The sequence below is a fragment of the Lissotriton helveticus genome, chromosome 4_1, assembly GCF_964261635.1.
Source record: "Lissotriton helveticus chromosome 4_1, aLisHel1.1, whole genome shotgun sequence".
In the NCBI taxonomy this organism is placed as follows: domain Eukaryota; kingdom Metazoa; phylum Chordata; class Amphibia; order Caudata; family Salamandridae; genus Lissotriton; species Lissotriton helveticus.
This window is the reverse complement of record NC_136063.1, coordinates 1235842768-1235857262: the sequence shown is the minus strand read 5'-3', so window position 1 is coordinate 1235857262 and position 14495 is coordinate 1235842768.

Sequence of the window (14495 nt, the reverse complement as noted above, 5' to 3'; positions counted from 1 at the left end):
ATGGAGATTGCAATTGCTGAGGACGACTGGGTCGAACATTTTTCCAATCTTTATAGGTCCCAAGATGAAAGACCTATTATAGGTCCTAGTACATTGGGTGATATAGGGGTAGGGGCCCAGAAGCTTGTGGTAACTTTGGAGGAAGTTATGATGGGTTTGAAAGCAACAAAGGGCGGCAAGGCCGCAGGTCCTGATGGGATCCCAGCAGATGTGTATAAAGCAAATAGTGAGATCTGGGGCCCCATGCTGGTACAACTTTTTAATGCAGCACTAGCAAGGGGATGAAATCCGTCTTGGTTTACCTCGGTTATTGTACCAATATATAAGAAGGGAGACAGACAAAACTGTGCATGCTATAGACCAATCTCCCTTCTAGACTCATCCATAAAAATCCTTGGCAGAGTCATCCTGGCAAGACTTCAAAATTGGGCTGAGGACAATGGGATAATAAGTGACCTGCAGTTTGGATTTCAGAAGGGCATAGGAACAATCGAACAAGGTTTAAATTTATTGATTGTTCATCAAAAATATACCAGGGTAAAGGGTGAACGCCTGTACCTCACGTTTGTCGACCTCACATCGGCATTCGATTGTGTGTCACATGTTAAATTGTGGGCAATCTTAAAAGGGCTGGGCGTGGAAGATTCTATCATTTGCTTTTTAAGAGAATTATATTCAGGGGCCACAGCATTGGTTCGTTATGGAAAGGGGGGCGACTGTACCAGAAAATTTGGTGTTGGACATGGAGTACGCCAGGGGTGCGTCCTGGCTCCATTTTTATTTCTGGTTTATATAAATGGACTTGAGCTTCATCTGTTGCAGGAGTGCAGGGATATGCCCAGGGTTGGCAAAAGACCTATCCTTGCACTCTTGTACGCTGATGATGCAGTCCTAATGGCCCGGACTCACTTGGCCCTACAGAATCTGATAACATCCTTTGAGAAGTTCATGTTGAGTTTAGATCTAAAAATTAACTGTAGTAAAACCTTCTCCATGAACTGTGGTACAAGAATTGGAAAGCAAATGAGAAGAATGTTCATAAATTAAGTCCCCTTGGAAAACACCTCTACTTTCCCCTACCTTGGTATTTTGTTCCATGAATCTGGGTTTTGGACAAGTGCTGTAAAGGCCAGAACTCTTTTGTTCTCAAAAACAATAATGGCCTTAAAGAATTTTATAAAAAAGTTGGGCAAGAAACCAATAGGAGAAATCCTAACTATATATAATGCCACGTGTACATCAGTAGCTTTGTATGGCTCGGGTCTTTGGGGGTATTCCAACATAAATTCAATTCAAATAGCCGAAAATAAGTTCATGAGGGATATTCTGACATTACCACAAAGTGTTGCGACTTATATCTGTCACACTGAACTTGGACAACCCCATATATCAGATATAATCAGAACACAACCCATCCTCTTGTGGCATAGGGTATGGACAACAAATGAGTGTGACGTGAACCGGGCTATGTTGCAATTTTAAAATTGGAAAATGTGAGTAGATTTTAATGGCTAGACTATGTTAAATGTTTTCTTATAGAAATCAATTGGCAACATTATTATGATGATCCACTCACAATGGTTAACATATCCAGAAAATTGTTGAAAAAATTGTGTATGGAATACCTCGAGGAGAAAAGAAGGCGAGATGAAATGAAGAAAAAGACAGTTACCTCGCATCTTTTGTTATTAACTGGTGATAAATTACAGCCGTATTTAACCCTGCCGATGTCCAATTATGATCGATTTCCATTGACCCGTTTTAGATTGAATATCGTTTTTAGACTTTTGTCCTTCCTAGAAATGAATTCATGGTTGTGTGCTTTGCCTATGGGCCCGTGTGATGAATCTTCGTCCCAATCTGACATCCATGTTTTATTCTTTTGTAAATTTTATATTTTACCACATAGGAAATTTATTATCCCAATCCTCAAAGAAATGAACTTAAATAGATGTCGCCCAGCATTTTTAGAATTTCAGAGAATGGACACTGTTTTAACTGTTGCAGTAGTTTTAGGATTTTTTAAACATGTTTTTAAATTGCGGAAAACAATCTGTCTTGATGAATTATAATAGTTTTCTTTTTAAATATCCCTGTGTAAATTGTAATTTCATGTTGTTGCTTTTATGGTTATTGTCTTTTAACCGAATAAAGTACTTTTTGAACTTTGAACTTTGAATAAAAATTGTATTGCCATTACTGAAAAAACATTTAATCTAAACTGTTTAATTAAAATTTCTGAATGAATGACATTTACCTTTGTGTTGGAACCAATTCGAAGAAAGTTTTTTTTTGTCAAAATTGGCTTTTGAATGCTTGTTTTTAAGTGTAAATGTAATAGTTTCAGGTCTTACTTTCAGAAACAGTTTTGTCAGAGATAATTATTTCAGTGCTTTACTCCAGGGAACATTATTTCAGTTTTATATCATTTACATTCTCAGAAAATTACTTTGAATGCTTTTAATTATCTGACCCATCACCACCAGTACACACCATCCATCACTGACCCCTGATAGCCCCTAAACACATCAATCCCGCCCCCAAAACCCCTCACCACACCTAAACTACACTCATTCCTTAAGCCTAAAAGCGCTTTCTACCCCAAGAGTCCGCCATCCTATACCCCTAAAACACATTAGCACTCCCAAACTCCACCCGTCAATGAACTCTAAAAAACCTCACCACCCTTAAACACCAGCCATCAACAACCCATAAGAACTCATCACCCTAAACAACTCCCTGAATCCTTTTTATATCTAATGTCCACCAACCCTGAATACTTAAAACCCCTTATCAGGGTAACCTCCACGCCATTTCCATCCTGAACCCTAAATTCTCTTCACCACCACAGTAGCAACCCATAATTAAACCTTAAAAACCCTCACCAGCCCATATCTCTGCCCATCCCTGAACCCTAAAACCCCTCGACAACCTTACACTCCACCCATCCCTGAAACCTAAAACCACCTCACACACCTAAACAATACTCAACCCTGAACCCTAAAAACCCCTCACCCACCCTGCACTCCACCCATCTCTGAACTCTAAAAAACACTTTCTTTGCCTGAACAACAATAACTCCTGATCCCTAACAGCCCCTCATCAGCATAAACATTGCAGAACCCTGAGCCCAAAAACCCCACAGTAGTCTTAGACTCTGCCCAAATTAAATGTAATTTTGGATTTTCCTTAAAATTATCTTTCCATTCAAATATTTCCTTTAAGTTTTGATTTTTTCGTATTTCCTTAAAACAGTCTTTCCTTAAAGTTGGTTTTCCATGATTTGGTTTCCACTAATGTGGTTTCAGTTTTCATTATCCATTAATTCGCACATATCTTCTTTTCCTTTTGCAGTAGGTATAAAGAAAAATATATACATTTTTATACAAGGGATAAGAGACGTGGGCTGGTTGTTATCTTTCATTAATTGATTTATATTTGTATGGAACGAAGAGACACATATGAAAAAGGTACTCATTATGATTTTCCTTTGTTTGATATCTAAAATTGATCTGACAGCAATTTTATGATTTTTTTATATCAATTCATAAATCTCTGTAGGTATTTTTCACATTTACATACCTATCTATTTATGCACTTTAACTTGGATGAAATTTGAATATGAAATCACAATAGTTCTTTGGTTTTATTGTTTTTTTTTACCGTTTTTGGTAACATGAATCCCTGAGATACTAGTTCCTGAGAGAGATATAGAAATCTAAAATGCCTGCTTTTGTTGGCTTGGTGTAAAAACTTAAGTAGTTTTTAGTATATTAGCATTTAAAGGAGCAAAGTCACACATTGTTAACCTGTTTGAGACATAAAAGTTATTCGTGAGACTGGAAATGAATAATAAACTATGATTAGATAAGGAGTCTTTTATCCCATTGTTACTTTCAAAACACCAAGTCCAGAGTGGTAACCTCTCTAATGAGAGAGTTGAGTGGTTGCTGCAAGAATGAAATTTCACTTGTGGCAGCCATTACAGGACATGGGACACATTTGTCATGTTCTGATGGACATTCAAAAAGGGCCTATAGGAATGCTGAGAAGCTATAGTAGCCTACCGCTAAATGATTTTATCAATCCATAATGTTTTTGCTGAAACAGATGAACGGAGTTACACAAAATTTAACAGTCAGCTAAATCTTGATTCAGAAAGTGTGCTTTTTAATATGTAAATCTGTTCAATAGTGGGTGAGAAATTAAGGTTAAAAATTTATGTATATATAGCAATGCAGTACCTTTGTGATTATGTTGTCTAGTGTCTTGGTACCACAAGCTCAAAGAACGCAATCTCGTTGGTTGGCAGCAGCCTTAACTACAACTGTTGAATTTTAGTGTGAGTTGGTGTTTGAGATGTTGTGTGGGGATGTGAGTGGGTTTGTCAGTGTTTCTGTGGATAATGTTATCAGTGATGTAATTTGCAATGTCATCAGTGATGTCAATGACCATGTCATAAATTATGTAGTATGGAAAGTCATAAGCAGTGCATTGCAGGGGCATACGTTATAGCTAGCTCGGGTAACTGTAACTACTGACTTTCCATGATTTTGAATGAGTGAAAATGAGTATAACTATAACCCTTTCCCCTTTGCATTTTACAATGAATTTCTAAGGTTTCCTTTAAATTTTATTTCCTAACTATAACATCCCTGTAACCTTAAGATTTTTAGGTGAATTTCTAAGGTTTTTCAAATTTTATTTTCTAACTATAACATCCCTGTAATCTTTGTTTTTTGCAGAGAATTTCTATGTTCTAGTTGCCACATTTTCAGAGTGGTTGAAAAAAGGTGCATGGCCTCCAGACTTCTCAGAAGTCCCACTGTGTGGAACTTACTGGAGGTAACAGCAGGTCTTGTTGGCCCACAAGAACACTCAGGAATCAATGCGACTTCATCCCCAAATAGTAGTGTGCAAGGAGGTGAGTTTGCAGAGTGGTGGAGAAAGACAGAGACCTCCACAGACTTCTCAATGATCCCGCTGTGTGGGACTTGCTGGAGGTAACAGGAAGGATTATTGCTCCAAGGACCCTCAGCATCCAAGGGGACTTCACCCCACAACTAGTTGTGTATCAGGAGGCACGTTTGCAGACTGGTGGTGAAAGGGGCAGGGCCTCCTGTGACTTGCTGGTCTGTCTATTTGTTTCCATCTTACTAGGGAATGGGGGGCGTGTGTTTTGTGCAAATCCATTCAGTAGTTTTTGTGAAAATAAATCAGAACAATATAGTGAAATCTCTGGCCACAGAAATCTCATGGCTAGTTCATGGTGATTATGGTGAAATCGTGACAGAATCGTGGTAGATCTTGAATGTGCGCAGCAGCGGGAATGCTCTTATTGGCTAGATGCAACCTGAACAGAAAGTTGTGCCTGCCATTTTATCATTAGGGAACGTTTCCTGGGGCTGAACATGTCTGTGAAAGCTAAGATAATGCATCAGTGTGCAGGTACTCTCACCCCTTGTTTGAGAAATGGAGGTGTTAGTGACCAAGTCATGTGTCCAAAATTGATTTTTCAATAACACATGATATACGCACAGATGCTGTGACTGCCGGCGTGTACTGTCGCAGATACAGCGCAACTATCATGACATCCTCGCTCATTTTGGTAGAAATATAGAACAAAAAGTGCCTATATCTATCGACACACCCTTGTTGATCATAGTCACAGACTCATATACCTACTCACAAATCCACTCTGACACTCATACAGCCATTCACATTCCCACTCAGACCCTAATGCACCCACTCACACCCCCTGAGAGACCCATGTGGATACACATATAAGCATTCTGAGGCTCATGCACCCACTCACAGATGCGGTCAGAGACTCATGCATCCACTCATATACATAGTCAGACTTATTTACCCAGTGATAGACCCACTCAGAGACTCATACACCCACTCACAGACCCACTCAGAAACGTATGCACCCACTCACAGATGCACTCGGAGACTCATGCACCCACTCATATTCATAGTCAGAGAAGTATACACCTAGTTATACACACAGGTACAGTCCCAGTCATACACTGAAACACCCACTCACAGACCCACTCTGGCACGTATGCAACCACTCATAGAACCAGTAAAAGACTCATGTATCCATTCACATACCCACTAAGGCACTCATACACCCATTCACATACCCACTTAGACACCACCCACCCACTCACATACCCAGTGAGACTTATAAACCCACCCACAAACTCACTCAAAGACTCATGCGCCCACTCATATAGCCTCTCAGAGACTTCTGCACCCACGTATAGACCCACTGAGGGACTCATGCAGCCAGCCACAGACCCACTTGGAGACTTATGCAACCGTTCACATAAACCAGTTAATCAGTATTACACACTGTAATAGAGATATTAAGAGACTGATCAATGTTGTTATAGAGTTTTTTAGATAGTGATTTATCTAGTGGGATGTTAGAATGAGTTATATAGTTATACATTTTGAATGTGTTGGGGGCAATTGCATTCCTGCTTTCGTGTTTTCACGACATATACATGGTGATTGCGGGTACCGATTTCATCGCGACCCTAGGCGTCACTGTGAATGCAGAAAATAGGTCTGAGAAAGTTTTTTTTTAGAAACTCACCTAAAATACGGGAATTTAAACATTACAGTAATAAACCACTAGTCCCAAAAATACTATAATGTTTGTGCATATATGTGTTTTTTAGTTTGTAAAAAAGGAGCGATCGTCAGGGGTACTGACGTCATTGCAATTCCCCGCATCCCCACGAACACAATAAATAGGTTTTAAAGATGTTTTTTATAGAAACTCATTAGAAAGACATGACTTTAGATAATAAAATAATAAACTCCTAGTCTGTAAAATAATGTAATTTGTGAGCATGTGTTAGTTTTACACTTAATGGGAAAGGCAAAGTCGTAGCGGTTAACAACATCATTACGGTGCCTTGAATAACAACACAAATGGAAAATAGGTTTTAGAGATGTTTTCTAAAGAAATAGTACAAAAACATGAGTTTAAACATGTTTTTCAAAGAAGCATGTACATAGAAATATGTGTAGGGCAATGTTTAGAATGTTTTTTTTGTTATTATTTTTGCATGCACTAGTGGCCGTTAAATGTCTGCTTCTGCTTTGCGATGTTGTGACTTATTCGCGACCATCGCAACATCATCTCAAAGATTCCCAACAACTAAAAAACATGGTTCTTTATTCAAAAAACATTTTGGGTACTAGGGTTGCTCTGACAAGAGCCTTTGTGTTGATTGTGTGCAAATGAGAGCTACACATAAGATCGGTTGCAGAGTTTCAGGTCACTTAGAAACACCCTGTTGCTTTTGTATGTAAAGTGTACTCCATCATTTCTAAAAATGCCATGTATATCAAAAAACAGGTTGTTGTTATAGATTGAGGCCATGTATGGTCTCTGAGGAATGTTTTATTAACATGTTTCCTGGATTTTTCAATCCGTGGACAGAATTGATTTGACCAATTCCATTTCCGTCTTTGGTATTTCTAAGAATACAGCAAGACTGTGTGAGGGAAAAGTGACATCACTTCTGCAAAGGTATCCTTCATTAGGATTTCCAGCTCTATTCCAGTGAATGTGCCTAGGCCATTGCCACCACACTGCATAATAATGAGGTGAAGAGCTTGGCAATCCACAATAATTTTAACCAAAGCCAACTACTGAGGAAACGTTAACCATCTCCAGCCAAACTAATTACATGAACTAATAAATGGCCATTAGTTTTGTCTAATCAAAAATTATATCCTCAGTTGTATTGCGTGTTTGTTATATTTCTAGGGTAGTTTGAAGGGACAAATGCATTGGCTATTCCTATTTTAATGGTGCACACCGATTTGTTTAGTGAGTTGCAAAAGGTTTTCCATAAGGAGGTGACTATTTAAAATTTTAAATTGTTTAACGATAATGTATGTATTACTCCGTTATGTAAACTAGCCAAAGAGCTTGCTAAAGTTGGCTATTCATGAAGGAGATAGACCTAAAATCAGTACAGCCATATCAACTTCCAAATCATGTCTGAGGGGGGCAAAAAGGGAATGGGGGAGAAACGATGGCAAGATCTGCTCATTGCAAACAAAATTAAAGACCCTAGATTCTTTTTGAAATTGATTGCATTAAACTAGCCAGGAAGTGCAAAAACCCATTATTATAATATATACCCTGAAAAATAGGTGTCACACTTCTCTGCACTGTCTGCGGCTAGTGATACGAATACCTGTTCACTAAATCATAGCCAGGCTTCTCAACCAACTAACATCATCATAGAGTGTGAAACAGATGCTGCTCTAGTATCTTTTAGTTCAGATGAAACAGTTAGTGCAATCAACTTGCTAAAATCGGGAAAGGCACCAGGCCCAGACAAAATCCCCGGTGAATTTTACAAAAATTAACCTCAAATTTAGCCGATCTATCTGAACTTATTCCCAAATGCAGGTCCAGCAGGGGGGACATTCCTGAATCATGGAGGGGAACAGAAATTATAACTATCTTTAAATAGGGTCAACTATAGACCAATAAGTCTGATCGACAAAGCGTAAAAATGTTTGGAAGACAAGTCTTGAATAACCTGCATGAGTGGGCAGAAGTTAATACAATAATGTCAACATTTCAAGCTGGCTTCAGGCCAAAGGTTAGTGCGTTGGATCAGATTTTTCGATTGTAGATTTTATACTGGAAAACGTGTCAATTACAACAACACAATCTTTACATGGCTTTTTCAGATCTTAGAACTGCATTTGATCTTATTCCTGCAAAAATTCCTCGTAACCTAGTACAACTTTTAAGTAAATTGCATGAGAATAATTTTGCGCAGGTACGCTGGAGACCAAATGGAGAGTTAACTGAACATATCCTGATTGAACGCGGGTGCGTCAAGGTTGTATTCTTGTACCCACTTTGTTTTCTCTATATATGAATGACTGTTGATATCCTGGAGAATTTTAGAAATGACTCCCCCAGTCTGAACAACAGGAAGGTACCCATTTTACTCTTTGCAGATGATTTTCTTCTCATCACAAAGACTCCCATGGGTCTGCACATTCTAGTCGATAAATTCTTAGATTTCTGCATGTCAAGAGGCCATGAATTAAATGTAAATAAGGCCAAATTCATGGCACTGGGTAAGGGTGCAAGGAAAAAAATGGTCATTCATGTAGATAACGAGGCTTTTGAACGGGTGGATAATTTTGACTATCTAGGGGTGCGACTTATGGAGAATTGTAAATGGATGGGACATCTAAATAAGAGTAGGCTTTTAATTACACATTGGGCAAAAGTAATCATTTGGATGCAAAAAGAAACAGTCTCCCATGTAGTGTCACCTGTCCTGGAAAGTATACAGAGCAAAGGCCCAAGGCGCTGCACTATATGGTGCCAAGAAATGGGTCTATGTGGATGTTTGGTTATTGGATATTGCTGAAAACAACTTTATAAGAATATTGGTCTTCATTCCACTCAGCTCTCCCCTCACCCCAATATATTTTGAGCTGGGCCTAAAGAGAAAAAAAGATGTGACTGCACTAAAAGTTTTAACTTATTGGGTCTGTCTATGGAATATGCCTGAGCTAGTGGAATATAAGGATTCACTTGTAGAACTGTTAAGATTGCAAGGTGCTAGGACGCTCCCCTGGGTAAAATGTGTAAACATGTGGCTGGGAAAGTTGGGCTTAGATAATTACAGGAATTAACAAGTCTTGCTATGAAAGTACTGATGGATAGCTATTGGGCATATTTTACCAAAGAGTATTTAAATATTATCTCAACAGGTTCATTATCCAATGCGTTTAAATAAACTCATTCCAACCTTTGAGCACTATTTAAATCAAATACCATCTTCCTTAACCGAGAGTTTGTATCTGCGATTCCGTCTCAGCACTCTGCCCATGAGATCATTTACTCATAAACCCGAGCAAATACCAAGGGACCATGGTTTTCCCTTTGTGTGGCCATGGTGACAAAAACGAGTCACACTCACTGTCTTTTGTCTCTGAGTATGTAACTTCCTGCCATAGTTGATTTGACCATTATGCAAAGAAATGGGAATAACACAATACCAGGCAACTATTAGGATTTTTTTTTTAAACAATACTTCTTTTAAAACTGTTTTGGTTGTAAGCAAGTTTTTGGAAGCTGCTTGGTTTCAATGAAATAGAGTTTTAAAAATTACTACCTAATGCACTCGTGTAGCCCTTACAATCCACAGAGCTGATATTTTTTTCGCCTTTGTTCTGGCTCCTAGCAGATTTTTTAGTAGTTGCCCTGTGTAAATGAAAAAGATTTTTTAGCATAGACAGCTATTACCCCCAGCTTCCCTGAACTCTGCTTGGGCCAGTTGTGGTGCCTCTGGAAGTTGTACCTGTGTTGGGAAACTGGAAACCAAGCTTTTAAAGACTTTCTGCAAGTTTTGTTGCATCACTCGCTTGCGGAGCGCATCCGCGACAGTGCGAGGAAATTCCCGCCGCTACGAAGGCCGAGATCGTCATCGCATCCTTCGTTTGCGGATGCACCAGACTGGTGCGGGAAGATTACCATCGCTGCGAGTGTTGTCGCAGAGACTGTTGTCACTGGATGAGATTGTCGCACCGCTTGCTTGCGGATAGCATCACGTCGCTGCTAGTGTCGTCGCAGAGCCATCATATCGAGGAACTGCGAGAGGAAGGTCACCGCTGGTCCGCGCATCATCGCCCCGGAGATCGTCGCAACTCCAAAGATCATTGCATCGTGCCTTTGCAAGCTTCTTTCACTACGGAACCTCCGCACCGGAATCCATACAAGGTATCGCATCCCTCCCCATACAGACCGGAGTCACCGCATCACGCCCGCTACATCAAGTGGGGCTGTCGCATCGCCTCCCCAGGGTCTAGGGAGTGACGCATCGATTGTTTTACACCGCAGCAGTTTCTGTTTTGGAACTTTCTTGCATTTAATGGTACTGTAGGCTAAACGTGACGCAACTGTGAACTTTTCACGCAACTGTGGAATATTTTATCGCAACTTTAAGAATTCTTGAACTGTGTATGTTGGATTTTCGTCGTTTTAATGTTGTGTAGTTTAGATTAAATACCTTTATTTTTCTAAACTGTTGTGGAGTCAGTTTGTGGTGTTCTAACTGTGATACTGTGAGTGTTGGTACAAATACTTTACACATTGCCTTTGATAAGCCTTGACTGCTCGTGCCAAGCTACCAAGGGGGTGAGCAGGGGTTATCTCCGAGGGTTTCCTCCTTACCCTGACTAGAAGCAAGGGTCCCTATATGGATAGTGGTACCTACCTCTGCCAACTAGAGACCCCCAGTTCCAACAATAAGGATATGGGACATTTTGTGTATCGGTTTGTGTATGGTTTGAAACCGGAGATTAGTCAGATGATTCAGCAGCACATGTTGTGCTGGCAGAGTAAAACGATTGACGACATTTTGAAGCATGCCAACAGCAGGAAAATAAATTTAACACACAGACTTATATTCAGGTGAAAGAACAGAATCAGAATGATCAAGCGGTGAATGGTATTAAATTAGGAGGATGAATGAATAGAGAGGAAGCAAAGAAGAAGTTTCCTTGTCATGGGTGCTGAAAGTTTGGACATTGGAAGAACAAGTGTAAGAATATTCAGAATAATAATGGGCCAAACCAAAATTTAAATCCATAGATGAAGAATGAAGTGATTATGAATCAGCCACAGCAGGTAGTTTTTCCCCAGTATCAGGTGCCATCAGCTCCTTGCCAAACTTTTTAAACACTCAAAAATACAGTGCAAACACCGGATTTCATGGAGACAGTGGTAAGAAAAATTATGTGGTTACAAGATATCCTTTACAGTATGATGATGAAAGGATGGACTTTGCGCAATGATGGTGCCTGAGGTGGGGAGGAAGAGGAGTGCATGCTTGGCGCATCCTTGCTGGTAGATCAGTCAGGTCCATTTATTGACGGGAAAGTAGGAGGTAGTGATATCACTTTTCTATTGGATACTGGTGCTACCCGGTCTACTGTGAGAACAGCAGACATCCCAAACCTAACCCTCTTGGGAGAATCTATCCAAGTTTTAGGAGTGTAGAATCAACAGAGTAGAGCCCCGATTACAAAACCAATGGAGGTGCATCCGCAAACGAAGAATGTGATGACTCTGGCAGCGGCAACAGGCACTGCGACGATCTCGGCCTTCGTAGCGGTGGGAATTTCCTCGCACTATCAGGGATGCGCTCCGCAAGCGAGTGATGCGACAAAACTTGCAGAAAGTCTTTAAAAGCTTGGTTTCCAGTTTTCCCAACACAGGTACGACTTCCAGAGGTACCACAACTGGCCCAAGCACTCTACGAAGGACAGAACTTTCTCAGCAGAGTTCAGGGAAGCAGGGGGTGGAGTCCTTTTGTTACTGGGACTTCTTAACATGGAGCCAGCTCTTCTCAGGCCCTTGCAGATTCCTACAAGCAGTGGGACACAGCACCAAAAACAAAGTCCTTCCCCTCTCCCTGGCAGCAAAGCAATTGCAGGTCAGTCCAGCAGAGCAACAGCAGGACAGTCTTGATTCCAGGATGATCTAATTTTCTGTAGTCAGGGGTCCTGTACTTATACCCCTAAAAGTCTTTGATCCCTTTGTGCCAGGTCTGAACCTGTTCTGGGTGTTCCTTGAGCACTTTGTTTTCCTGGCCTCTCCTTTCTTTTCAGAGAGAGAGGCAGGGTCGCCAGTCGCCCAGCAGGAGGTGGAGCCAGCATTGTGGAAGGCAGTCACAGCTCTATTCAGGCCCAGGTGCTACCCCCTCCCACCACTCTAGATGCAGATGGAACTATTCAGCCCAAGGATGGCCCACCCAGACTCTGGGAGCCACCCAACCCCTGTCATTCACAAACCAGACAGTCAATTCACAAACAGGCCAAGGCACACAGAAAGGCCGGACAAGAGAACAGCAACATTCTAAAAGTGCTGTTCTCAAACACAGGATTTAAAAACAACCTTTCGTAAAAGATGTGTTATTAAATTCTGAGTTCAGGGATACCAAACTTTTATGTCCTATCTTGCTCCTATGGGAAGATATGCTGGTAGCCACTGTAGCCAACATTCCCCATGATAGCCTATGGGGCAAGATAACCTTACAATAGTGAAAAACGATAATGGCTGTAATTCACTACCAGAGCATGTCACCTGCACCAGTACATGCTCTACCTTTCACATACACTGCACCCTGCCCAAGCGGGTACCTTGGGCCTTCCATAGGGGTAACCAATGTGTACAGAAGGGGAAGGGTTAGGCCTGGCCAGTGGGACACTGCCCAGGAGGACATGGCAGTTCACAGACTGCATACAGGCACTGCGGTGGCAGGCCTGAGACACCACTTTAGGGCTAAACATGTGGTTGGCACAATCAGTGCTGCAGGCCCACTAGTAGCATTTATCACCAGCCCTGGCACACTCAGTTCACTTTACTAGGGACGTCTTGGGGACACAAATATGCCAATCATGGATAACCAATCATAATAACAATTTACACAGGGAGCACTTGCACTTTGACACTGAACAGCAGTAGCAAAGTGCCCAAAGCATGCTGGCCCTGATCTTGTCAGCTACTCTGTAAAATTTTAGTTTCACAGGCAGGCTATCTCCAGAGTCCACATCATGGACGCACCAATTGGTGACACCTGGGGTCAGGGAGAACAGGGAGGAAAACGGACACAACATCTGGCGACACTCCCTCTGTTGTTCTGGGGTCAGGGTGGGTGAGAGGACCACACCATCCACTGACCCGTCTTGCTCTTTGGCTGCCAGGAGGTCAGGGAGAGGGTCACTATTCTCTTCCCTTCCAGCATCTGTAGCCATGAGCATTGTCACTTTAGACCTCTCAAAGTGGGGTTTGAGGCGGCTCACATGCAAGACTCTCAGGGGCAGCTTGGGAGTCTTCAAGTTAACTAGGTAGGTTACTTCGCTCTTGCTCTCCACCAACTCATTTGGCCCAGTCCACTTGTCTTGGAGCGCACAAGGCTCCACTGGCGCCATCGCCCACACTTTCTGCCCAGGTTGAAATTCGACCAGAGTGGTATTCTGGTCGTACCATCTTTTCATTTCTTCCTGTCTAGCTTCTAGGTTCTCCTCTGCCATCTTCCTGAAGCGTTGTGTCTGGTTGCGGAAGGCAGGCACGTAGCTGAGCACATCCTGGGGTGTCTTCCCACGGGATTTCTCCCATCCCTCCTTCACCAGTGTGAGAGGTCCTCTAACAGGGTGGCCATACAGGAGTTCAAAGGGACTGAACCCTAAGGACTTCTGAGGCACCTCCCTGTAGGCAAACAACTGGCATGGTAGAGAGACGTCTCATTTCCGTCTCATGGGCTCCGCTAGGCCCATAATCAGACCTTTGAGGGTGAGGTTGAACCTTTCAACCAACCCATTTCCTTGAGGGTGGTAAGGAGTGGTGAACTTATAAGTTACCCACACTCCTCCCACAAAGACTTCATGTACCTAGAGATGAAGTTGGTACCCCGGTCAGAGACCAC